Below are 27329 nucleotides of genomic sequence, written 5' to 3' on the forward strand. Positions count from 1 at the left end.
CTTCTGTTTTAAGGGTTTAAGGAACGCTGGGTCACAAATAAGATGTTTGCTGGAATCCATCTCATTCTCAGCATTTGGGTTCAGCACGAGTGTGGCCCTCGCTTACCCCATCACAAAGACCGGGGGCTACCATCACCCCCCCCCCCCCCCCCCCCCAAGGCTGTTAAAACACAGAGATGCAGCGCAAGTCACAGGATGAGCACGTCTGCTTTTCCACTGCGCTTTGAAGCACCGTCGTGAGCCCCTTTGTCTCCCGGCAGGAAGGAAGCCCATTCATCAGTGGGTGCGATTGGGCCCAGTAGCAGCCGGTTTGCTGCACACGCGTGTCGGGGCTTCGCAGCCGCTAAGGTCACAGGGATTTATTGACTCTGTTTGTCCCGGGCCTCCATTTAGCAGCAGGGCCGAGCTGTGATTTATTACCGGGCCGAGAGGAAGCAACTTCCTCTTCCTGTTCTGGGCCCCCGCGTGCAGATTAGCCACCGTCCGCGCGTGTCTGTTTGAGGAGCCTGCCAGACTCAGACTCACGCACCCGCCTTGCCGACTGACCAACAGAATCCGGGTGGTGGTGTGGGGGGAGGTCACTTTCTACGGCCACGTCAATTTTGGGGGGGGGGGGGGGGGGGGGGGGCTCTAGGAAAGGGAAGCAGAGTAAATATTTACTGACGCAGCAGAAATCGAGGAGGCCGACACCTCGATGGAAACAAAGGCGGGAGGATGCGGAATGGTGTGCCAGGAAACTGGGAACAGGCCTGGGGTGGCACCGCCGGTGTCAGCGGAAAAAAAAAACAGAAAGACAAAAGAGGGTCACTCATGTGGGACGCCACCCCTTGGCAGTGTCTGTCTCCTTATTAAGCTTAAAATTGTGTTTTCCTCCTCTTCAGATAAGGAGAACCTCAATATCGACACAGCCTGAGTCATAAGCCGAGCATCCAGGTAAAAATTCACAATTTCTAAGGGGGGAAATTATACAGAATGGTCAGATAGTGAGGATGCCTGAGAGGGGGGCCGGAGACCGTGGTCGACCGCACCTCTGCTTATCATGTCCCTGACATGCCTTTCTTGTGCTATTAAGGAGCGTCGCCAGAGGAGATAAACGGACCGGGCTGTGGGTTCATTCCGAGGGGACGCACTCTCGCTTTTTTAAGAGGCACCAGCCTCCCCCCACAACGTCTCTGAATAAGCCCCCCGACGTCGGGCTAGCGCGGAGCTGGCTGCCACATGCGTTCCCATGTTCCGGAATGTTCCAGAACAGCCGACAGGAGGCGGAGACAAACGCTGTCTGCTCTAAGGTCACGTTCATGCCGATGTCTTTTTGCCGTCCACTTCTTGCTAAAAGTTAATTAATCTTTGACTTAATCTTTAAAACAACAATGTGCGTATGCTTTACATGTATAGCTGCCAGTCACTTTGTTAGTCATCAGGTGAAATATAATCAAAGTCCAAAATGGAAGCACATAAATTGAAATTTCTTATGATTATGACGGTTGGATTCACGGCGATTTCATGAGTCATTCAGTCAGTTACTCAATATAAATCCGATTACTATACAAAAAAAGCATTTAATAGTTGTTTGAATAAAGAAATGAAAAGTATTTTTAAATGTTTTTCTTCAACTTCAATTGTTCACACTAATATAGGGATTTCACATTATTGTCTTAATTCCACATAAAACACACACAATTACATATAAATGTTAAATGTTAATAAATGTTAGCAAGTCAAAATCATCTTTGTGTTAACAAAGTGTCAGTTGATTAATGGTTAGAAGAACACAATAGCAAATATTTAGATAGCTGACTGGACTTGTGCAGAATGGTGAGGGCTGTCCTCACTGCTCTCCAGCACTAAGTATTGACCACATAACGTCAGCTCTCGTCTTAGAGCCTTTCGGCGCTGCAATAAAATAGAAACCTAACCTCAATATTTTCTCTCTCTGTTCTGGGACCTGATGGCCCATTAACTCCCCCTCCCACGTGTCATCTCAAACGTTTCCTCTCTGAAATTTTAGAATAATTAAACATTCTTAATGATTTATAAGATATAATAATAGCCAGGAGTCTTTCAGGGCAGGTTAAACCGACAACCTTTTAAGGACACTCAGGGGATGACCTCGTCTTTAACACAGTTTTGGATCGTTGACTCCCTGACTGGAAAAGTGAATGAAACCGCTCGTATTGCCTTTGTAGAAATCCTCCAATGTCGTAACTCAAACCAGAGATGCTGGGAGAGCCAGCTGAAGACTGCTGCACTTTTAATTAATCGATCCATTCATTTAAAAAAAAAAAGAGAAGGATAAAAAAAGCATCTTTATGCCCAAGGTCAAAACTGGAAGAGGAAGCTAATGACCATCACGCTGCTTGTGTTTTCGTAACTTTCATCGTTTAAAGGTAAGGATGCTTTGCACAGGTGGCGAATGTTTACTCTCTGCTCTTAGCTCTGTTGGTAAAGGGCTTAAATGCTAACCGACATGATTAGCGGGCGGCTAAATCAGTTCGCCACTAATGACTCTTTCCTCAGAGCCTGTCACTCGAAGGTGTAAAAGGGTTAGAGATAAACCCAAAGTAAACCAACTTATCCATGGCTTTACATGCACATAAAAAATGCAATTGTAAGTACTTTAAATATAAAATACATAAACCCATAGCTATGTTTATGTACTTAAAACATTTGTATCCCTAACCATTTATACAAATGTTCATATTTAATCAGATCTGCTAATAAAATAATTAATTTTAGTAATGCTATATATGTATATATATATATATATATATATATATATATATATATATATATATATTTGTGTGTGTGTGTGTGTGCGTGTGTGTGTGTGCAGAAACATAACTGTTCATAACAATTTATACTAATCTATCTTGTAAGAAATTATTTCCGGTTTTTCCTAAATGATCAATAACTTCTGAACATATTTCAATAATAATAATAATAATAATAAATTATTCCAAAACCAATGCACCAACTGGTTCAGAATTATTATATAAGGGTATCCCTTGTATTCTGCTTTTGTTATTATTAATTATAATATAAAATATTATAATTTTGTTATTAATATATAATTTTGTTTTTATTGATGCTCATTCCTAACGAATGCTCGTTCCACCCCATCCACCAATGGGATGCCCCTCACCACCCACAGGTCTCCCACCAGACATCACACAAGACGCCAAGCTCAGGTATGGGCAGCCACGGCACGCCACACCAGCGCGCTGACCTGCAGCGGCACTGCACACCCCCAGGGCTATCAAAATGGATTCGTCAGGGAGACCCTTTGTTGCAGCTTTTGGTGGCCAGTACATGTCTCCGGGACAGATCCTGCACAGGGAAAATTGCTAATTAATGTCACAAAGACCTATTTTTCCGGCACTTATCAGCATCCGTCCTCTACACGTAAGCGTGGTGTCATCGTAAGAGTGCGGGCCGATTCAGCGACGTGCATGCAGCTCCTCGCGTTAGCACCGGGGCCCAGCTACGGCAGCAAACGGCAGAATTAATAAAAGATACCTCCAAATACAAAATTAACTTTCCGTTGCCGACAGCTACGTTTAACTAGAGAGATGGGGAAAAGGAAAACCACTGTCAACGCACAGACTGGGACATCACATGAGTGTGATTTGTCCTGAAAATAATAAATAAAATAAAAAAATAAAACTTTAAAATTATCATTTGCTAAATATAATTGTGTCACCACATGCTGTATCTGTGCGATCAACAGCAGGTGCTGCTTGACGTGATATCATAACTAAAAGACCGATTAATTACTATGATTAAGAAGGAAAACTAAACCGCAATAACTCCAAGGAAAGACATTTATAACTAGGGGATTTAAAAAAAAAAAACTACTCAGAAGCTTTGAGGTCATACAATATAAAATTTTCCTTAATTTTCCTGTTTTTCAAAAATATATTATCAAGCGAAAAGCATTTTCCCACTTTTGTAAAAAAAATAAATAATAATAATAATAAAAAAAATTCAAATAAAAAATTTCCATAAAAGTCCAGTCTAATTACTTTCAGGAGTTAAAATGAAGTAATATTGCATTCTTGCAACATAATAGTTCTCAAAATGTAATTCAGCAAATAATGACAGAATTAATAATGAGGACAGTAAACAGCCCCCATTAATTAAACAGATTAAAGGAGTGATACTGTTTTCCTTCCTTGGGTTTTTCGGCATTATTTATTTTTTTATTTTCCCGCCACAAAGTGGCCATTGGCGTAGGGAACCAAATAGATGACAAACGACTGCGCAAGGCAACAAAGGATAACTGCTATCTGCCATCTCTTGAGTTTTATTTGCTTATTAATTTACCCCCTTGCTTCCGGGTACCACTCACACGCTACTCGCCGAGAAAGACGGCCGCCTTCCATTGTTCCCGCTCTCATTATGACGGAACAATGATCTTAATGGGGAGCGGGATGGCGGATCACTTATACCTTCCCTGTTTCTGTAATAATGATTATCATATTTATTTTAATATATCGCATTATATGGAAGGGCTGTGTCCCTCATTAACTTCACTGGAAATCCAGGGCAAGGAAGAAATACTCTAAATGTAACACAATGTTTTCCCCTCTCTTTTTCAGAATTTTTTTCCTCACCGAAATTGTCCTTTAATACATAAGGAACGGGGGGGGGGCAGAGGGGGCTGGCAGTCCACTGTCAGACGAGCAATCAGAGGTGTCTGATGAATACGTCTGTGCAGGATACCCCTCATGTATTAGTTCATAAGCGGTGATGAAGGTAAAGCCTGAATGCAGTGATTTTCTTGTCATTACAAAGCCACTTCCTTCTGCCACTGTGACTGGTAGAGGTGACCATTTAGAATAAAACTGATTTTATCATCAACCCCCCCCCCCCCCCACACACACACACACACCTCCCTGACCACCCACTGCATACACTGTGATCTCCCTATGCCAGTCTATCCCCAGTCTACCAGCTAAAACAATCAATAGGTGTCACATCGGAATTGTTTACTAATGAGTCTCTGGCATCATTTCATTTATTTATTTATTAGATGTCAGTTTCAGCAAGTAATGTGCTTCAGCTGCTTCTTCTGAAGCGCATTTAGTACCTAATTATTGTTAATATCAGCCATCCTTGCTATCTTGTTAAACGTCGGGCGATAAGTGTACGTTCTTTCCCTTTTTCATGCTTATACGTTTTTTTTTCTTCTATTTTTATGTTCTGAGTATCATTCTTTCTGAGCTCCGGGGCTTTTGTAAGGAAAATACTTGGCTACATTTATTTTTAAGAACATAAAAGGATCTTTTTAAGTATCTATATAAGAAAACTTAATAACGTGAATTTAGATTTTACCACCTTCCCTCCACTATCATTTAATAGTCCTTAAACAAAAGTAAAATTATAGACTATCACAGGACTAGTCATTTAAACACATGCAGGTGCACAGATGTAAGATAGGATAAGGTTTGGTAGGTGAACCACAAAGGATAAGCAGCGCCCTCTAGTGTTTGCCTTCATCACAAATAGAACCCAATCATTTACTCTTCTCAAAAAAAAAAAGAATAATCAAATTAACTTTTATATCAATTAGGATGTGATGTGTATTTGAAGGGATGCAGATAAGGCATAAAGTCCAACGTAAATTAGACATATTGCTGTTCCAAAGTGCCGATCCATCTTGCGAATAGTTGATTTCAATGTTAGAATATTAGACGCAACACACGAGTCTGTTGTAAAACCCTGCACTGAGCACCCGGAGATATAAGCTCATTTTCCTACTCCAAAGGGGGTGGTGTGTGTTGGGAGGGCAGGGGGGCGGTGAGTGCTGTTGCTCCGGCTGCGGTGTGCGACGTGTCGGACGGACACAGGTCACGTGGCGCCTTACAGGAGTCACTCCACTCCACTTTGTCAGTTTTGTCAGTCTTCCTCCCCCTTTGTTCCGTTTTCGGAGCCCCCTGTTTGGGATTGTGGAATAGCCGGGGGGGGTCAACGGGGTGGCACCGGGACCTCATGCTCTAAGTCCGTTTTGCTTCCCCCCCTCCCTTCCTGTAACCCCACCCTGTACACATTTCACAGCACATAAAACTATAACACTCTCATAAAGCGCTTCATTCCCTCCTGGCATTGACTTTCCGGAACTCTCTCTACAAACCAGAAACTCACGTTCGAGCCGCAGGAGCGATACAGACCAAGAACGTCACTGGCGGAAGCATAGTCATATAAGCATTTGATAGGTGTACTATCATTACAATCACATAAACATTACACAAAGCACACAGGCTGATGAGAGCACCGCACTCAATGACCTTTGACCTTAGAAAGACAAAGCGCGGCATGCTGGGTACTTCGGCAGACTCCCAGCCGGAGGAGCTGAGGCCGGCTACTGATGCTGTACCTCCGCCTGCCAGGCTCATCTCTTAATATATATTCTGATGTTGAGTAATAGCCTAAAAGGCAACCCCAATTTATTTCAATCTATTTTCAAGATATGCTGGATTTAAATAGCTGCAGTCCCAAAAGGAGGCTGTAATAAAGCGGAGGCACGCAGAGTGCGCTTGCAGGAGACAGGGCCTCTCTCTCCCGCTCGCTCGCCTCCTCCTCTGCGGCGGTGATGGTGGCGGGAAATGAGGCTGGCGCCCCCCTGAGTGCCCGGCGTGGCCCGACCCAGCCGCCTCTCCCTTTATGTTCCTCTTTTAATATCACCTCGGCAATTACGGGCCGCCGGCTCTCACACGGGGGACAGGTGAGAGTGAGAGGCCACGAGACATAGCCGCGAGCGAGATCCCCCCCCAGTCTGAACTGGGCCAGGCCGAGGGGTCACGGGGTGAGGGGCGGAGCGGGTTCACGCCTCCTCGCGCTGTGGTTTTGTCAGCCAGCCCCCCCTCCCCCCAGACCACCCGCGCCCGCCCATCCCCAGGAGCCCATTCTCCCGCTCCCTCTCTCTCCCTCTCTCTCTCTCCCAAATTAGCAGTGGCTGCAGGAGTCACCTTGCAGAGCTGACACAGCCAGCGTACCACTCTGTACGCGTAAACCAGGCCACCGCCAAAAGTGCAGGGTTCATTCACAGAGAGTTGGGCACTTTGGGAAGTAGAGGACGGGCGGAAACCGGGGTGAAACGCAGAGCCTGACACTGCAGGCTGCCCCGAAAGACTGCAGATAGCATCCTCACATTATTTCCCTGAGTTTTACTTTCAGCCCATGCAGGTCATTGTTCGAATTGAACCAAATCAAAATTTATTTTTAGAGTACATTTAAAACAACAAAGGTTGACCAAAGTGCAGTACATAATCAAACAAAACAAACTGAGTCAAATACAAATGCAATAAAGACAATAAAAGCTGATAATCCAATGAATTAACAAACAAACGAATTGTTGTGGTTGAGATGCTGTGGAAATCGGATGTCGGAGGTGAGGGATTTCAGAATAATTGGGCGGGACTGCACCTATGCCCGTGTTCTTTTGTCCCAAACTCCCCGGATACTTGCAAAACCCAACATAGCATCACGCAGCATCAAGCCAGCCATGTTCGTCAAACTCCCGTCTCTCACGTGAAGAAAGGAAGCGATCGATGCCTAGGGCCCCCTCAGATGGGCCGGTCGATGCCGAGGACCTTGCCCAGGGCGTTATGCAAATCCACACGCATCCAGTGACCCTGAGAAGCAACATGCACAACAGATCAATGGAGGCATCAACAAACTCATCACCGTAATATTCACAGCCATGAAATATGTAATAAATCTCTCATGATGGACCACTCTATAATCTAGACCTCAACGCTACGGAGAAGGTTTGCCCTATTTTTTCTTGGAAGAAGAAGAGGTGGAGAGAAAAGAAACACACACGGGCCTTGTGAATACTCAATTCAACAATACTTGTTTGAGTCAAATAATGATTTTCAATTATATTGCCATGGTGACGGTGGGTGTTTGAAAGAAGCACACAACATAATATTGTGCTGTTGAGTAAGACTTCCAGAACGCTTATTCTATATCCAAGGATTTCTTAGTCTGAAATATATATGGACTGGTCTAGCTTTAATGCTGCTTTCAGGCTCTTTAACTAGAAAACGTTGCTCATTCATTACTCAGCCCAAGCAGCTGATAATAGATAATGCAAGAGCGTAAGCATCAAAAAGTTCATAAAGTTCATCAACTTAAATAAATGAAGAGGATTGGTGGAAGCTATGGATGGATAGATGGCGGATGCATGAAACGAGTGAAGTGGTGGTAAAGTGGTTAGCTTTGTGGGGGATGAATGGATATACATTAGAATGGATTTCACATTGTAAGTATATTTAGCAGGAATCGGTGATTTAGTTCGCCAGCAAGCATGGAAGTAGTGTAGCATCTAAACCCTGATCTGGATTCTATGATCTCTGGCTGATGGAACCAGAGGCTTCAATGGCTGTGACCTCATGGGACAGGAAAGCACTTCTGGCAGACAGTCACGTGACCTGTGTTCGCACACCGTGGGCAAACTCTCGCCTTTTCATTACGTCCACAGCCTGTGACCGGTCCGACTGTCACGTGCATCGCTTATTAAATGTTATAAAGGGCACTTTTGAAAGTTACCCCACTGAACAGGAAGATATGATACCTCCCTCGCTCCTAGCAGCCTAGCAGAGCTCCCTGATTCACTGGTCCTGCAAGCCCAGTCTCCTGTGGTGTTCCCGTACGATTTGCGTCTTCAATAGACGGCAATCAGCCAGTCTTCTGCTAAAGACCTGGTTCATCTTATTAAATATGTTATAAACTTAATGCATTCCTAGTGTTCCTCAAATGATTTTAAGCGGTTGCCTCTGTTTTTTTTTTTTACAGTGATCAGTTTTTATAGCCTGTAATTGATGGCGGGGGGGGGGGGGGGGGGGGGGGGGGGGACAGCTAAGCAGACTATGTCGTCATCCCTGCCACACGGTGGAAGGAAGTGTTTTTTCAGGATTTACCGCATCTTGCTTAGCGTGAGGTATCCCTCACAGGCCGCAGTGTTAGCTTTCAGCTGCCAGGGTTACAGCAATGATGACATCGGGGGGCACACAGGTAAAAACGAGGCCTGTGATTGGTCATTCAGGTAGGCAAAGATGCTGGAAATGTGGTAGCAAGGTGGTTATACAGATGCACCCCGGCTGGCCGGGAAACTTCCTGTCCATTCAGGATGCACACAAACAGCTTTGCACTACAGCACCTGTACAGACCGCAGGACTGAGGAAAGCATATAGAGTTTCAGCATCTATTTAACGCACCGCTCGGAAAAAATGTAGTCTATCTATAATCTTTGGAAAAAAAGAGCAGGAATTTTAATATTTGACCAAATGAAGAGATTAAAATATGAATAAAACAGGTAAAATGACTTATAATGATGGTGCTGGTATATACTAGGCTATGTTGGTGAGGTATTTTGTTATTCTCCATTATTTTGATATCGTGAACAACTTATTTTCGGTCCCCATGACGGGAAACCGTGACAGCAGTCAAAAAACCGAAAATGTCTAAAGTCTTGTATTTTGTTTGGTTACTTATGGTTAAGGTTGAGGCTGGGTAGGGGTTAAGGGTGACAAAGTTTTGGATTAGGGTCTTCCCCATAGCGATTAATGGAGAGTCCCCACAAAGATATGGATATAAGCATATGTGTTTGTGTGTGTGTGTGTGTGTGTGTGTGTGTGCATGTGTGTGTCTGTGTTCGGGCCAGCGGCAAAGCCCCCCTTTTGTCATTATTGTTCTCTCCATAACCTGCTTCCAATCTCCATGGATACGAGTTCTCAAAAAGACACCCTAATATCCCATAATATACCTCATTATGCACCTTATTCTCACGTCATTCTGCTTTAATATCTCTGTGGTTAAGGAAGGCATCATCGCCATTACAGAACACAAACATTAAATAAACAGTTATTTTGATATTTTATTTTATTGACAAAAAAAATATTTTCATTATTAGGAAATATAATATAATATATTATAATATAATATAATATGAATAAAATTTTGTTATTGTAAAAGTTTGCAACTTTGTGGCTTGTAAACTCAGTGGTCTTTGCCTTTATCCATAATGTTAACGAAGCCTTCATATTGCATTCAGGGTCAGTATGAAGGTGCTAATGAAGACACTGATGTGAGCTGGTCTCTCTGAATTTCCCTCGTGGTTTTCACAGCGCCGTGCGTCAATGGCGATGGAGCTCTGTCGACTCTGCAGAGATGCGCTTGTGCATTCGGATGCGACGCCTTTCGTTTCCTCGCACGCACTTGCACCCGGGTCAGCGGCGGACGGGAGATTTCACAGCCCCACCTTTGAGAATCTGTGATGCTGAGCTGCTCTACAGAGTCCATTCAGGATGTGACAGAGTGTCCATCCGGGTGTCATCTGCAAGATCCTGCAAGCCGTTTGTTTTTGGGGGTACGAAGCCAGGGGTCGGTGCCAAGCTGCAGACGGTACCCAGCTGTGGGGCAGAGAGCAGAGCCGCCCCGTACTGCTTCAACTGGACATACCCATGAGTAGGTGGAATCACTGCCCTCAGAAGAGTTCAGATCCTCCCTCTTGTCCCTGATCTATGATCAGCAATCGCTTATTCTGTCAGGGTCACTGTGACCCGGAGTGCGTCCTAAGAGGCAACAGGAAACCCAGACGGCAGGACCAGCCGGCAGGACCAACCTCTCCCGCAGTACTCAATCACTATCACACAGGTTCAGTTTAGGGCCATCAATGCACCTGTCTTTGGGAGAAGATCCACGGAAACAGAAGGGAACATGAAAGTTATACACTCACAAAATGTATTTGAACTCTCGACCCAGGTGGTGCACAGCAACAATGCAAACCCCCTATAGTAACCAGGTCACACCTTGGTATTCCATCACAACATTCGTAGAGATGGATAGTGATGCAGACACATTTTATTCAGTTCCAGAATCTGCGGATGACACTAATTGCTACTTCATCTATGCTCACTTTTAGGTTCTTAGCAATAAGAACTTGGATCTTTCCGAGAATGTCTGCGAGGTAACTTCTGCTAACTGCTGGATCCATGAAGAACTTGAACATCGATTGTGTGCCATGAACATTTGTTCTCTCGGAGATCACGCATGCCTTTTCCAATAGAGTGAAAGTCAGGCCCCTATGATAGACTCTGAAGGACACGCTTGCTCATTCGGAAATCTCCCCAGCTTCGCGGTGACCTTGTGTCTGCTCTTTTGTCTTTGATCTGTCTGTTTTCCACTTCATCTTTTCATAAAAGTGACCCCCATTTCTTTAAACTTTCTAGTTTTTAAGAAACACGCAACAAAACCTTGAGTCCAACTCTTTCTAGATCAAACTAGTAGAGTAAACAATAAAATAAAGAATCAGCAAAACACCCAGAAGAAGATTTATTAAATTCTGAATTCAGGAATAGTTATTAATCAATGTTAACAACTGTAGTACAGGGATAAAACCATAAAATGAGATTTTTATATATTCCACATCTAAGCACTGGCCATATGATTAATCGCAAACACAATTATTAAAAATTGCTGTTGCTATTATTGAAGACAGCTTGTCCAGTACCGGGTCACCTTAAGCATGGAGCCTGTCAAAGGAAGCGAGGGATTCCCCTATTTGGGATGCCAGCCGAGATTCACCGATTAGGATGCCAGTCCATCAGAGGGCAAACATATGTTGGAAGGAGTCCAGAAGCACATGCAACATTAGGAGAACATGCAACGTCAGCAGAACATGCAATGTACCACACAGGGAGACAGGGGGCAGAATTCAAACTCCCAACTCAGGAGGTGTTTGGGTACAGCATTACCCACTGAACTAAAGAGCATAATAAGCTGTGCTGTAATAAACATGGTCTATATCAGCTTCTTTTCCTTGCACTCCGCGTGGGCCCTGAAAACTACGCGCAGATTATGGGCTGCATAAATGCTCTGCGAGGGAGGCAGCTACGGGATCAGCTCGGCGGAGCGGCGGGCGGAAGACGCAGTCGCTCGCACTGTCTCACAGCCCCTTCACGCTCTCGCACTTACCCCGTGTACCTGTGACGCGGCCGGCGCCAGAGGAGAGAAGAGCGGCGGGGCACGCTTCCGTCCCCGGAGAAATCTCCTTTTTGAACAGCGTGTCCTCTCGATGACACCCAGCCCCATGCCAATCCACCGCCTTCGGTTTAATTTCAGCGGGACCCGCAGAAGGAACATACGGTCAGCCAGCAGGACTAAGAACACGCCGATTAGGTGTCTTATGTCTGTTTCGCTGAGGGTTTTTTTATGCTACAAACCTCAATATAGACGAGATCAACCTTTACGGCGATCTGGATAAAAGTGGATGTGGATGTTATGTCATCATGTACTAGGAGGGGAATGTGGACGGTCCCATTTTCACGGTGACCATTAAAGTGAGTTTATCCCTTGCTGTTCAGTATCTTACATCAAGCGACTGTAAATACCTCAAAATTCCCTTTTCGCATATCTGGTTCTCTTCTCATGTGAGTGACCTGAGCAGAGTTGAGGTTCGAGGCCCATATTCCTCTCAGCTTCATGGAAAGCTGGAAACCCATCACCCCATTGACCTCAAACACCCAGCGAAAACCACTGTAGGGAAGAAGCAGGCATGCAGCGGCAACTGGAGCAGATCCGGGGATGCTTCCCGTACAGGTGTGACGCGGTGAGCTCACCTGCCTGCCTCCTAACATTAGTGAATGTGAGGATGGATCTGTAGCTATACAGCCCTACATTATGCATCCGACCTCCGTCGATAAGATTCCTCCGGTTTCATGGGGGCCTCCGAAGATGACGACACAGTCTAGAACCTTTTGTCTTGGCAGCTATCAGTAATGCAGGCCAAGTTGAGGGTCATTTCATTATTTATTGGGGGGGGGGGGTTATTCTGTCTCGGGGTGAGGATGAGGTTGGGGGGGGATAGCGTTTTGAAAACATTCGCCGAGCGTTGTGAGCTGGCTGGCCGTTGCTCGAGTTGGGCCCGGGGCTCTGCAGCGGTCGCACCTCCAGTTCAGAAGCGACCCCTCACCCATTGCCCAGAATAGACTGAATAGACATAAACAGAGTGTTCAAACCTCCCGGCAGCCTTCCTGCTTTAGAGGGAAGGAGATGGAGCAGAAAGCAGTCACTGTTCCCCAGGCCGTAAAGACTCCGCACAGCAAGGTCCATTCAAAAGCCTTCAGCTGCTCTTTGATGTAGCTGTAATCAGTCCAAACACTCTGGGAAGCATGTTTTCTTTTTTCTCTTCACTGGCTGTTATGAAACGAATTCAGTCCCACGTGGGGCTGGGCCGGCCTCACAAGCGTAGGGGTGACTCGCGCTGGGGGAGCTGTGGGCAGAGGGGACTCATCTCCCCCATATGGGACTCCAACCCGAGAAGTAATGGGATGTGTCTGGGGGGGGGGGGGGGGGGGGTGACAGAGTTCCATACAGGACATTCAAGGAGCTACACCCACACCGGCCGCGGACTGGGAACTCCGAACTGTCAAAGCTACATCTGGGTGACAAGATAGCAGTTGGTGGAATATTCCAGAAGTAAAATTCCAGAGCCAAAAATGTAACCTGTTGTGCAAATTTAATCAAAAATATGAATCATTTGAAAATAGTGACAGTATTGCAGCCATTATGACAGTTATTATAAGAACGTCCGCATAATTTGCATTCGAAAAAACACTCAAACGACATAATATTGTATGGTATCTTGCATAATATGCATTATTCAGTCTTGTATTCATATGCTTAACATTTCCAAAGCTTCTGCCTCCTACAAGCACAAAGTAAACATCTCTAAAAGAGCTAAGATAATAGCCAGCATGATATCTCAGTATATCTCCATCATGGGAGGGCTGGAGTAGGGTGTCTCCTCCAGTGATCCATGACCAGAACCAGGAAATGCAGGTATGTTTCAATTCCTAACTGGAGCAACGAAGCCCAGAGATGGGTGTAAAGTGTGAGAACAAGAAGGGTGGCATACACTGGTTTGAGAAGAGGCTCACCTGCCCTGACTGGCTTACCTCTGCTGCCCCTCAGTGGTCAGGAGGAATCACTGCATTATCAGATACTAAATTTCAAAAGGGGGGAGTGGCTTCAACACATATATGGTCCAGGCTGATGGTGCAGTTGTAGGAGAAGCACAGAGCAGGCTGAGAGGTTTGAGAAAGGGAAGGTCAACATGTACTTATTTGAGGAGAGTATTCCCTCCTGGAGCTTTCCTACCTCTGCTGCCCCCTAGTGGACAGGAGGAATGACTTCATTATCAGGTGCTGAAATTACAGGGGGGCAACCACAAGCATGTGGTTCATGCTGATGGTGCAGTAGGAGGAGAATTGAGCGCCAGTCTCAATTCCACTTGACGTGCGGGTGGCTGTGACACAGTAATGACCCATAACCATGACAGAAGCCCACTAACAACTAGCTAGACCTACGTTGTAACCTCACAGCTCTGACACCTCTGTGTTCATTCCCAATCCTGACACCTAAGTTATAATCTTACAGCAATCGTTCATACATCATTATACAATCAGAAATCATCATACAACACCACTACTGTCCCATTTATATGCAAACAACAAACTGGATGAGTAGTTTCATAGAAAAATCATTCTCCATGAACCCAAAGGACTGTTACACCGCAAACACATCCTGTTTGCTTTTTAATCTGGCTTTTCTTGCTGGTTAAGTCCTGCTACCACAGAGGAAACCACAGTGTGAAAGTTACAGCAAGGAAGGCAAATTTCCAGACAGCGGGAAAAGAAGAAAAAAAACACTCACAAAACACATTTTGAATATTTAATTTGCCATATTTGTACTACACTTGTGGTATTACACACAGTTAAAAGCGAACGGATTCCTGGAATTATGAAGGGGGGGGGGCAAGGAATTTTACTCTACCTCTTCAAAAGGAGAGGGGAGGTGCAATTTGAATAAACCAGGTTCAAGCAGAGTTGAGTGGAAAAGATCAAAGCGGAGAACCGCGCCTTTTGAAACTGCTGTCAAAGTGGTTGGTGTACCTTGTACCAGCTGAGGGTGTCCGCAGCAGAAAGGGGTAAACTGAGGCAAACTCCAAAAGGCTGCGATGCAATTTCACTTCCTGCGGACTTGAATGCGGCAAAGCCGAACTAACTTTCCTGAGGTGCTTAGCAAAGTAGTTTTTATTTATTTCGTTTGCTGCACCTGCTCTTCATCTCTATTTCGCATTTAGTGTTTCCCTTCCCCACCCAACTGCCGCAAACCTTTATGGGCAGCAACGAGAAGCGATTACGAGGGAAAACGTTTGATACGAGCTTCCTCGTTAGTCGTCTGCAGGCACGGTCATCTGCTCTGCCTTGGTCATCCGGGGCTTCCTTCCTTGAAACTTCCTTCCAACGACTAGGTTGTTTTTTCAGGCAGTATCTGGGTCATCGTCAGCCCAAGTGGTTATCAGAAGCCTCTTAAGGAGGCTGGAAAGAGGCTTAAGAAGCACTGGTATTGTGTTCTTTTGTTGATGTGGCCCCAGTCATTTTCCTTTCTCCTTGTCCCTGTTAAATGAGGTTATGAAACCTTCGAATTCTGTTTGTCGAATTGGAGAAGGCCGGTGTGTAACATTCACCCTAAGTCCTGTCATTGGTGGTCATGAAATACAATCACTTCATTTATCTGCAAATTTTACCTTGAACATATATGAGTGTTTTAAAAATCATAGTGGGTGGGATCTTTCTGAACTGTCAGTCACCGGCTGCTTGAATTCCCATTGGTTACCTTTGTGGTTCGAATTTGAGTTGAATCGTGCAATGATTGACACAGCTCAGTAACTCTGCCCACCTTCGGTTTCAGTGCTTCATTAATTCTGTCACTAGTAGTTAAAAGAAATCAATGTTGTGTGATGCTTCTACAGGCCTTCATATCTTACACTGGGGAGTGTGTGTGAGTGTGTGTTGAGCTCACTTGGCGTTTCATTGACATTTTTTAGTTTTACTATTAATCATCCATTCATCTTCCGCAACCACTTTTCCAGCAGATCTTCACCAGCTTAGAGCTCAATGCAGAGGACACCCTGTGTGTTTATCAGTCTATCACAGCGCAAGAATTAGTGTGAATTCAATCATGTCGCGAGACAAGATGGACCACAGAAATCGAGAAATCTAGTTAAAAAATCTCTGATCAATACGGAAAGAGTCTGCGATGAGACATTATACCTCACAACAAGCTCGCTGCTGCAGAATCTCGGACCTCTTAACTTTCCATCTATTTGGTGGGAGGGGTTGAGACCAGCACAAGAATGATACACGATTCATGTTGCTTTGCTCTGTACATGTAGCACAGGGATGCTAATGCAGGGAGAGAGATGTCATGGTCCCATCTGTGGTCTTATTAGTTGGTAATTCAGCATGGTATTAAGGCTCTGCGGGCACCGCGGCCATGGGCGACTCTGGCCAGGTAGCTGCCCTTATCGAGTCGGCGTGAGTCCGGACACCTGGGCGCTGCTCGGCCGGAACATGCCTCCCACCGCCCAAGTGGATAACAGGCCAAATTACTCAGCCATCATTTGCATAATGGCGTAATTAATTGCTCAGGCTAATTAGTCGCCACATAGCAGTTTTTTCTTTTCTTTTTTTTTCCCCCCGCTTGGACTCCCCGTCCGTAGCAAATTTAGCATATTAGCTGCAGGCCTGCCAGTGACGTGATGGGCTCACCCCAGCCTCGCAAAACTTGTTGCCAGAATTGAAAGATATGCCTGTCAGTCACATTTTTCAGGAGCGAGAATCTATGTTTGGTGCTTGTTTGGCATGTCCACACACACGCACACACACGCACACACACGCACGCACATATACCCCAAGCCAATCAATCGCAAGACTCCCCATAAATTAAAATAAAATCAGAACCATGTAAACCAGAGGAATGGCGCACAGCGTCTGCGAATAATTTTATTCCAACCTCGCTCAATTTCGCACGCGCCAGGAATGCAGTCTGCTCTCTATGCGTGCCGCATACATACTTTCGTTGCAGTGCTAAATTCTCAGGGAAACTTATCAGTGTAAATTGTATGGATAAGTAATCAGTAATAAGGCCAATTATGTCAGCAGAATGGGGCGGAGTTTGATGCTCCTAACGCAGAGTCCCATCAGTGGAACTACCAGCTTATATCATAATACTTTTATTTCAAATTTTCATACTAGACAATGAATATGGGTGGGACACTCTGTGTTTGAGCATACTGTACTTTCATTGCTGTTTTTGTCATTTGATCTGTCCCTTAACCAGTGCTAGCGGATCAACCAATGGGGTTTCAGCTCAGCCATTTAACCAATACATGTAGTTTTGTTTGGATTTATATTCAGCTGCAACAAGAGGGTAACTGCTTCACCTCTGCAGTGTGAACTAACTGCTTAACCTCTGCAGTGTGAACTAACTGCTTAACCTCTGCAGTGTGAACTTTTACATTGGTTCCCTTCCCTTGTAGCTAATCCAATACTTAGTACTTTCAGCACCAAAAAAGAATAAATTATGTATCGCACATCAAGCTACATATGAGTAGCAATGATTTATTAAGTATCAAATTGAAATTAATATAATAAATGTGTTAATATAATAAATAAAAGATGTACTTCTGACTTCTGATGCAAGAATGTCATCTCCTTTGCAACTCAGCTAACAGCTTTGATTATGTATTTCACAATACTTTACATAAAATAGCTTTTATATATTATTACAAAACTAAATTTACTCTTCTCAACTCAGTAGCTAAATATTTTTTGTAACTTCAATGGCCGTATGTGTTGTACTGCGCCATCTTTGTAAAAGAGGCGTACGGACACGCCGAATTTATACAGATTACTGACTTTTGGGAGTCACAAAACGCATCCCATCGATATTTCACACATACTACTAATATACTTATCGAATTGAGGGCCAGGGTCCATTATTTAAAGCCCTGCACTGGCTTACAGTTTGATTTGTGAAAATAAAATTAAAAGGTCAAGTTAATTTTCTGGAAGAAAATTAATTGTTTAGATTAATCAACCAATCGGTAAAATAGTCAATAGATTCATCAGTAGGAAAAGAGTCGTTAGTGGCAGCCCTATTAATAATAATAATACTAATAATAATAATAATAATATTAACAATAATAATATGCCTGTACCCCACACACCCCAGAGATGCCTTCCTCTGCCTTTCACTAATTTGCTCTCCTGCAATTGAATCCACACACCTATGCTAGTGTCACTGATTATTGGAGCATCTCCTGGTGGTTCACTTGCCTCATGAACCTCTTAATCAGGCGTGCTGATGAGTCCAGTTCGATTGTCAACCTTCCTGGGGAGGGTCACTGGGTTCAGCCTGAGGCTGAGCTGAGGCTGAAATATATCAGAACTCGAAAGAAACAGACAAACTCTCCAAACAGAGTCGGTATTCATATACACAACACAGCGTCAGGGAATCTTTCCTTTGCCTTTGTGTTATACATGTTTTCTGCTGTAAGATTTCAAATACACCTATTAGGATGTTTCATCATGGCTGTTCTTGCATTTTAATCATGATTATTCAGTGCCAGTCACAGGGAGCCTGGAGCCAATCCCAGAAGGCCTAGGACAGGGGCCACAATCCGACATTCAGGGTACCTTAGATATGCATGCCATTCGTATGTGGGAGGAGCTCAGCACAAACACTGGGAGAATGTGCACACTGCACGCCCTCGCAGTCAGGGGTGTGGGGTGTGGCTTGATGCCCCGCCCTTGGACGCGTGAGACTACAGCCATACCCAGAGGTCAGTTGTTTATAATAATTTGTGTTAGCTATGAATAAGTATCACCAACAAAAAGAAAAAAACGTATTGGATTAGGTAGCACTGGTAATAAAAAAAAAAACAATAAAAGGATGGAGGAGATGTGTAAGTGGCCAAGCCTCATGCCGGTAGTCTGCCGAGGGCTGAAGTGAGACACCAGCGGCTGCCTGCATGGGTCATGCGCTCACAAGCGGCTCCCTGTCCGGTCCGACGCGGCCACTCACCAGCCTGTCGTACGAGACCATGTCACGCTCTCGCGTCGCTGGTCACCATCCAGCTAGCCTCCAAGACACTTTTTACAGCGCGTCTCACCTCAAACATGACAGAGATGCCTGTCGTCATTACGCGCATTCGTCTGTACCTGCCAGCTAAATAAACTGCTCCAGTGGAAATCATTCTTATTCCATTCATATTTTATTCTGTTCTGTTCACTGTCATGACATCTCAAGGGTTTTCTGTACTGCTGAGTGTCATATGTGCACAAGGAGAATGTGGAATAAATTATTCCACGAGTAGGAAATTACTCTACAGCTGAGTTTACACTGCCAATTGGCTTATTGATTAAATATTTCAGTAAGAAATCAAGATAATGTATTTTTAAAGTACTTCCATAAAATGTACGCCATTGTTTTTTTCGTTTGCTTTTATTAAATGCTGTTGTTAATCATGCTGTTTGGGGTAGTTTAGGACACAATACCCCAAGGTTGTCTGTCCAAGGTGTCAGGAATTACTCCATAGCCTCCACCAGCCTAGTTAACCAGAATCGACTGACACGACATCAAGTTGTATGAATGGGTAAAATTGCAAGAGGAAAGCACCGGTTCAGGAAAAACAATAAGGTTTTAGGGATGGATTATCCACCACCCCCCCACGCACAGATGAAATCCACCCCCCTCGATCCCAGCCCAAATCTTCCATATAGTCACTCCCCAGACAGATACATCTGAGTTTCCAGTTCCTGTGGTCTGTTTACAAAGGCTAATGAAAACCAGGCAGAAATAAAAAAGAATCACACAAAGACAAGAAAAATAACATAAAAGCCAAGAATAATATCCCCACCCATGCCCCCCCCCCCCAACAGGAAACAATGAATCTGACAGGCTTCAGCACATTTGACAAACAATCTCTAAGTGTTTTCTTGTCATTATTTCCCCTCCTTAACGTTTCCGGTTCAGTGGTGGCGAAGGTGAGGGGGCTGATGTCAGGGTTGTCATCAGGGTGCTTGGAGCTGGACTGTTAGTTGTGGACCAGAGGAGCAGGCAAAGCATAGCAAAGCTTGGGCATAACTATGTTAGGTTCACAAGAGTAACATTGTTTAAAGGGAATTTTGAAAGGACATATAAGCCCTAATGCTAAAAATGTAACAACCGGATAAAACATCCAGGGCAGAAGCGATTAGACGGCGTAGTGAATGACGTCAGTGCCGAAACATCAATATTTTAAATCAACACATCTTTTTTTTTTTTTAACTTTTGGTGAAATTACCTTTAAGGTTTTTAAAACACTTCATTTTAAGAAATGTTTTCCTTTAATATCACTGCATAATTATGGGAGTAGCTCAGTTGTACACGGTGGAAAGTTGCCGCATCGCAGTGACACTAGTGCGACGCACGAGCACCTGAAGCGAAAACACAAAAGCGCTAGTGTGGATGATGGACCGCCGGAGTAAAAAGCACCTTAAGTGTTGTCTATTCATGCTTATTAGATTAGTATGGAGAATTTTTGTTATATTTTTTGTCCTTGTAGCTGCTAAATACACAAATTATATAAAGTTGTCTGCCTGCTACATTAGAATCTCCGTGGAATAGGTGTTTGTGAAAATGTTTATGGTAAAATCTGAAATAAAATCAAATTCTATGTTGATTGATGTGTGCGTGTGTGTTGGTCTTTTTGGAGCCAGTGTAATCTTGAACTCAAACTGAAAGGAAAACGGACATTAAATTAAAAAAAAGAATCATTTGTGAACTGAATAAAAAGAGAAAAGTATTTACCAAACAAAAACGTGTCCGACATTAATGAATGTTATTGTCAAAATAAAATAGATAGATTAATCAGTTGAAAAATAGTTATTACTGCCCTAAAAGCATCTTGAAATAAAAAAGATACATTATTTTGTTCCTCTGAAGACTGGAGGCTTTAAAGGAACATCTACAGATCTACTGTGGTGTAGCTATGCTCAGATTGTCATCGCATCGTATTCCAGAGCCCCGAGCACTTATCAGAAGTTTCTGTGAATGTCTTGTGGTGTCAGCGACACAGGAGGAAAGAGCTCAGCATCGGTGCACATCCATCCAGCCGTAAAGACTCATGTGCTCAGAAGAGGCCGATTTGGCGAATGGGGCCCATCGCGAATCGCACAGTCCGAGAGCTTCCAGATATGCTGTTTTAACTAGAGAAAAGCGCACGATGCCTGAGACAAATGGAGGGATTTATTTTTCCAAAAATAGAGTAATGATGCTTTCAGCCATTATTGGGTCTTATTTCTTAATATCAGTATCTTTATAGTAAGTTGATCGGGAAAAAGGTTTTGAAGGTTTGCTGACATGATTGTAACAGGGAAATCCCGTGCGGAAGAAATGCAGATGTCTGAGTGGGGCCTACCGCGTCTCGGAACCTTCCGGTTAGGCGGTCTCGGCCACTGAAACTGACGGCTCTTTGTGTGCTCTTCCCATATCTTGTGGATTATTCGGTAACTCCTGTTTCCTCCTGCGGTCCATTGACATGCATTTTAGCCTAATTGGTGTTTTTTTTTATTGCCTGTCACGTGCAATTAAATATGGGCACATATGTGCCTTATGATGAATTGGCAGCCCATCCTGGGGTGAGCAGCAGAAAACAGCCCCTGCCTGGTGGCCCACTTTACTCCACCCCTTGACTCTGATCAGGATATGTGGCTGCAAGATAGATGAACATTAAAGCCGTACCCAAGTCTTCACCGTAAACTGCTATAAAAATGTCAGACAAATTAGCCTTAATGTGTACAGTTTCCCTGGGGGCACGTTCCTGTGCTTTGGGGAGGAGTTTAAAGGAGATGCTTTCATTAGCCATAAATGATTACTCAATGTGGCACACATCAAATAAAAAAAAAAAGATAGCTTTACTTTCACATCCCTCTAAAATAGACAGGTATGTCTTCAAAGTATTCTTTCAAAATGTCAATCCTTATGTACGTGTAAGAAAGTAAGAATGGCTATGAGTGCTCTCCAAAAGATCTATGCTTGTCACAGTAAATCACCCTTCATTTGCTTTTAGTTTTTGTTTATTTTTATATTTTATTTTTTTGCTTTCTTTTGGCAGAAAGCTGTCAGCCTCATACTTGGGTATATTATTAGTATTTTTATTAGTATTGCTAGTATTGTTTTTAGTATTGTTAGCCGTAGCCCGGACCAGACCGCATGCTTTATTTGTTTTCAGCCGCGATGATGAGAAGATGGTGAGACCCACACACGGCAGCAGTGTAGCCTCACAGAGACTCCAGCAGGGACACGCTGAATAGCTTCACAGAGGAATTTGTATGCAACTCTGGGGTGGGCTGGGGGCAGGGGGATGTCTTTTCTCTTTAATCTGAGCCGGCCGTAGCTTCAGCTACACACACTATTAGCCTCTAATGATTAATGAGACGAGAGTGCCGCGCTGAACACTGCCACTGAGCCCCTAACACTAGCACTTAACCTGAGTCACTCCAGTAAATATCTGCCTATATACAGTCTTTCTTCACAGAGACATATTTTACTGTATCTATCAGCCGTAATACCAAGCAAAGCTCTTCTAATCACACAGATACCAGACAGTGTAGGAATATCGCAAAGGAAAACCTTAAGCTAAAATGGCTTTTTAGAAAAGGAATAAACATTGTGTCTGACGTTGGTCGGCAGTTAAAAATCATTTAAAAACCTTCGGAGAAGTGCGAGCGTGATGAAACTACGCAGCAGACGCAAGGCATCTCAAACTGCGCAAAAAAATCGCAAGAAGCGAAGGCATAAAAGCGACCAGCACGTTTCTCGTGCGCCGCCCTTGACGAGAGCCCCCGCTTCGGTCTGTCCCCGGCTCTGTACCCAGAAGCAAGTCTATAATCCATTCCAGTCAGCCAGAAGTGAAATCGTTGGAGGCTTCTTAAGCCCTGAATGTGTTTTTTGTTCATGCTATTCCTTCGCTTGACTGACAGAAAATGGGTAACTGGATTAGCGCTAAAATTCAGAGTAAATTGAACTCCCAGCCCTCTGTATAGCGGGTGCTAAGCAAGCCAGCAGTGCTAAGAGATGAGGCAATGGACTGTGATCTCAGACACACCCGAGATTAGCCAGAGCTGTGAGGTTAGACACTATGAACCGGGGGCTAAAAAGTAGGGCCCCGTTAGTGCTTAGCGTTTTATTAATGTGTGTAAGGGACCGTATTAATCAACTCAACTTTATGGTCCTGTTACTCGCTGGGCTTCACTCTGGCGGATGCAGGTGGTCCGTTTTGACCCTTGGTGTGTGTCGGGCCACAGACCCGGGACGTTGGAGGCTGGGCGGGGCTTGGCCGACTGGGCTGATGGGGCCGAGCAGGGCGCGGGGCTGTGCTGAAAGTACAATGATCCTACAACAAATGAAAATCTCCCAGCTAAGAGACCCGATTTGATCCCCTTCAGAGGACGACGGTAAAGAAAAAAACACGCCCACCCCCATCAGCTATAGACGTGAATGAAACAGCCCCAGGGATTCGTTAATGGGGAATGAGACGGAATTTGGCCACTGTTATCCGCCTGGTTTTTTTTGGTTGTTTTTTCAGCATGAACGCGTAAATTAGGGGGGTAAACACTGACTTTGTTTCAGATGCCCTGATTGCTCTTCCAGTGAGTGGCGCCGTCGAGCTTCACACTGTGGAGAGCCTCTTTGTGGGGGCGTCTCTTCTAGGGCGAATAAGCCTCCTCCGCTAATATTTACTTTTGTGCCGCTTGTCGTACAGCGACGCGCCTCCCCCGGGAGGGTTAAGGGGGGCGCCGGCAGGAGTCAGCCGAGGGCCGGCCAGCCCCGCGCCCGCGCATGTGCCGTGCTCCCCGGCTGTTCGCAGCAAACAGAGCGCGGTTCTGCTCCACATAACCCGTGCGGCCTGTCAGCTAGCGAGAGATGCTCGGCTGCGTCCTCCGGGCCTCGTCAGCGCGCCGCTGACTGCAGCCGTCTCCGCTCCGCGACTCCTCTTTGACAACAAAAGACAAACAAAAAAAAGTCCCTCTCATTAGCTCGCCGATGTAGATGTTTAGACTGGAAGATGAGAAGCGATTTCAGCCGCATCGCCACCATTTTTTAGTCCAGTTCACCTTCAGCTTCGTCCAAGTCCAGAACTCGGCCGACGGGCAAATCTCTGGCCAGACTGGGGCCGGAGTGTACCAGGCCCTTTGGTGCAAGAAACATTCCGGAAAAAAATATTTGGGATGCGGAGGGCCGTGTGTCTCCCTCCCTGAGGAGCTCCAGTTTCCCCCTGCCTCTATTTCGGTTCCTGTGCTGTGTCTCCTTCAATCCTCCTCCTCTGTCATTTCCTTTCTCTGTAACTCGTTCTTCCGATTTTCCTAAATATTCTGGATCATTTTTAAGTTCCAAGGTTTATTTTCTATTTTCCAATGTATTCATACACCTATCATTAAAAAACACCTCAGCTTTATTGTGGTTCCTTAAGGCAAAATAAGCATTTTATCTTTACAAATTTGTAGACACTTCATTATATAAATGATTTCGTCATATTAAAATATTTATTGAAATAAACACTAAAGAAAAATATATTTTTCCCTTCATTTTGTAGAAATATGTTTTTCACTCCAGTTTGACCAAATTATTTGTTCATTGCATTACTTACAAAAATCACAATTTTCATAGCTATGCTCCTGCAGTTTCCCTGCCTACCCGGGATTAATACTTACGATCGGTTCCATACTAAGCAGTCCAGTGTGTTTGGTCACATTGTTACATCCCTAACCATCATCCTCCATGTTACCCTGAGGCGTTGTTAATTATTTACTAATTAGTGTTCTGATGCTCATGCAATATATATTATTTTGAAAATGTTTGTAAAAGCCTCTTTCATGTTTTCACTTAATAAATTATAAATATCTTTTAATTTTGTTTAGTTTTACAATTTTCTTTTTTGATGCCGTTTAAACGTTCACCTAGCTCCACTGAACATCTTCAGGTCTTTGTTTCAGTCTATTCAGAGAACTTTTTCCAACACCTAAGTCTGCAATTCAAAGAGGAGACTCAACTGCCTGGAGCTTCGTGCTACTGCCCACTAGTGGCCGTGTGAATGAATGACGGGCCGAGATGGCGTTACGCTGACAGGGCTTGAGTTGGGTGGAGTGGCAGGGGGGGGTGGCAGCTCCCAGCCGCCGTGTCACAGCTTAGCCCGGGTCATCGCTGCATCTCGGGCTCTCGTCCAGCTCCACGCGGATTCGCCAAAGGGAAACGTCCAGTAAATTCACCGCAGGGTGACCCGGTACGGCTGCATGCCTCGTGTCAGAATCCCTGTACCCATAATTCACTGCAGCCGAGAGGGTTTTAGCAGTGGCAGGTTTATATCCCTCCCCCCCCCAGCATTATATTTTATAGTTTATGTATTTTTATTCACCTTGCTATAATTTGCACTTTGGGGATAGAGCATATATTTCGGGGGTCACCAGTAGACCTATAACCCACTTAATGTTCTAAATCTTACAAAATGAAATATTACTTTATTTGCAACATACAGCCAGCATTTGCTTTGCTTCATTTTCGGTCAATACACACCGGCCTTGCAGAATAACTCACATGTAGCCCTAAGTGCTTTATGCTAGCAGCCAAAGACCAGGCCTCACACTGAACAAAAAGATGGGCCTGACTGCCCCCCGCAGACAGGGTCATTGCTCAGAAAGGTCACCTGACCCGGGACCACGCTGTTAAGTGTTCTTTTGTCAGTCTGTCCTCATCACGTCCGTCCCATCAATCTAACCGAAGACATCAAACACCTCTCCCACAATGTCTCCTCTCTCTTTGCACATATCTGTATTTGTCAATATCACAAACTGAGTTTTACTGCTTACCAAAGTTCTGTTAATCCATCCCTCCTCCAGCGCTGGGCTACAAATCCAAACCAAGATTTTGTTTCTACCAACCAGTTGAGCATAAAGAGTGACAGTGACAGAGTATTCAGCTGGTTGGTAAAAACAAAATCTTGGTCTGGATTTGTAGCTTCGGGCCCTGGACTGTCCAGCCCTGCCTGCCGTCCTCTTATCCTACTCGGTGTCGGGGACTGGAGCCTTTGCCAGCTGTAACTGCGTGTCTTTGGACTGTATGGGGAGCCCTGAAGTGGACTTGGGGAAACGGGCAAATTCCATGCACAGAGGAAAACCAGAAGCGGGCTTTGAACCCACAACCATGGAGGTAAGAGGCAACAGCACTGAGCCACACAAGTTCTAGCCAAAGAAGGAGAATTTATGTAGGGTATCAGCATGTATGTGTGAACATGCAACCTCAATATAATCCGTGGTATATAGAGAGAGGAATATTAATCATTTTCTGTTGGTCAGGAGTTTTTTGATGCTTGTAGTTAATGGAGTTTCTCACTGTCCTGTTTCCATTAGCCCACGCAGGTTGGTGACCCTCTGTGCCATTGATGACAGCCAGCCCCTGATTCAGGAGAGTGGCATGGTCTGCGTGAAGCCTGGCCTCTCTGGGTCACGCGCTACATCACAAAGATCTTGCTTGTGTTACGAGCTACATAGCAGAAATAAGCAGTGTTGGCCCACAATAGATGGCAGGCTTGCAAGTCTAAGATCAACGAGTCAGTAGCAAACATTGCCCAATGTAATCCCCAAGGATACTTCATTGTCAGTCATATCATTACAGACGGAGGGCGATTTCATGAAGTTCCTTAGCCGACAGCAGACCAACGGAGAAAACAAGTCATTGATATTAAAGGTCAGTTGTTCTACAGATATGCACGTACTTAAACGCAACATCTAGCCGCCAATCCATCCGTCCATCTGTCCATCATCGTGGGGCCTAGAGCTTCTCCCAGGCTAGGAGAATACAAACACACACACACATCAGCCACGATGGCCAAATTAGAGATGCAAATTGTTTTAAGACATATTTCACTACAGATTACACTCCTGCTGATGGTACTTGGAGTTCTATTCTGGCACCATTTGCCTCTATTTGTATAGTGATTGTGGAATAAGAGTGAGAGAGACCTACAGCGCTGCATCTCCGTCTTGTCATGGTATGAAGGGTGACTTTGGTGGCCCGAAGAGGGACGTTCGGCGAAGTTGACGGCGAGAAGCTCTGCAGCATGTCAGCTATAGCTAGCATATGTTTCCGATCATTCATCTGGTGCCTGACTCCTACATTGGGGTCGGCAGCCCCCACCACCTTTCGCCTCCAGGAGGGGGGCCCGCCCACGGCCTTTAGTCACGCGCACGCGGGACGGCGATGGCGAGCAATCCCGTAATTATGAGCGGGGCTCAGCCTTCACTTATTGAGTGCCGGACAGCAAGTGCATTGTTATGAGACAGGGTTATTTCTGCTGGGCGGGGGGGGGGGGGGGGGGGTCCATATGTCCAATGTTAAGCCCTGACATACACACAGCTGTTAATCTAAACACACCAGAT

General features: G+C 44.8%; 1 long non-coding RNA gene across 2 annotated transcripts; it reads left to right on the top strand.

The window, feature by feature from the left end:
* Window positions 1–635: 635 nt before the first annotated feature.
* LOC125746075 (uncharacterized) lies at window positions 636–27223 on the top strand. Of its 2 annotated transcripts, XR_007398842.1 has the most exons (5): window positions 636–933; window positions 1073–2608; window positions 3152–3188; window positions 25909–26637; window positions 26886–27223. It is a non-coding gene; the product is annotated as an uncharacterized LOC125746075 (long non-coding RNA). The 2 variants fall into 2 exon arrangements; XR_007398841.1 differs by having other exon boundaries at window positions 1073–2387; window positions 25909–27223.
* The last annotated feature ends 106 nt before the right edge of the window (window positions 27224–27329 follow it).

This window comes from Brienomyrus brachyistius, chromosome 7, assembly GCF_023856365.1.
Source record: "Brienomyrus brachyistius isolate T26 chromosome 7, BBRACH_0.4, whole genome shotgun sequence".
Classification (NCBI taxonomy): domain Eukaryota; kingdom Metazoa; phylum Chordata; class Actinopteri; order Osteoglossiformes; family Mormyridae; genus Brienomyrus; species Brienomyrus brachyistius.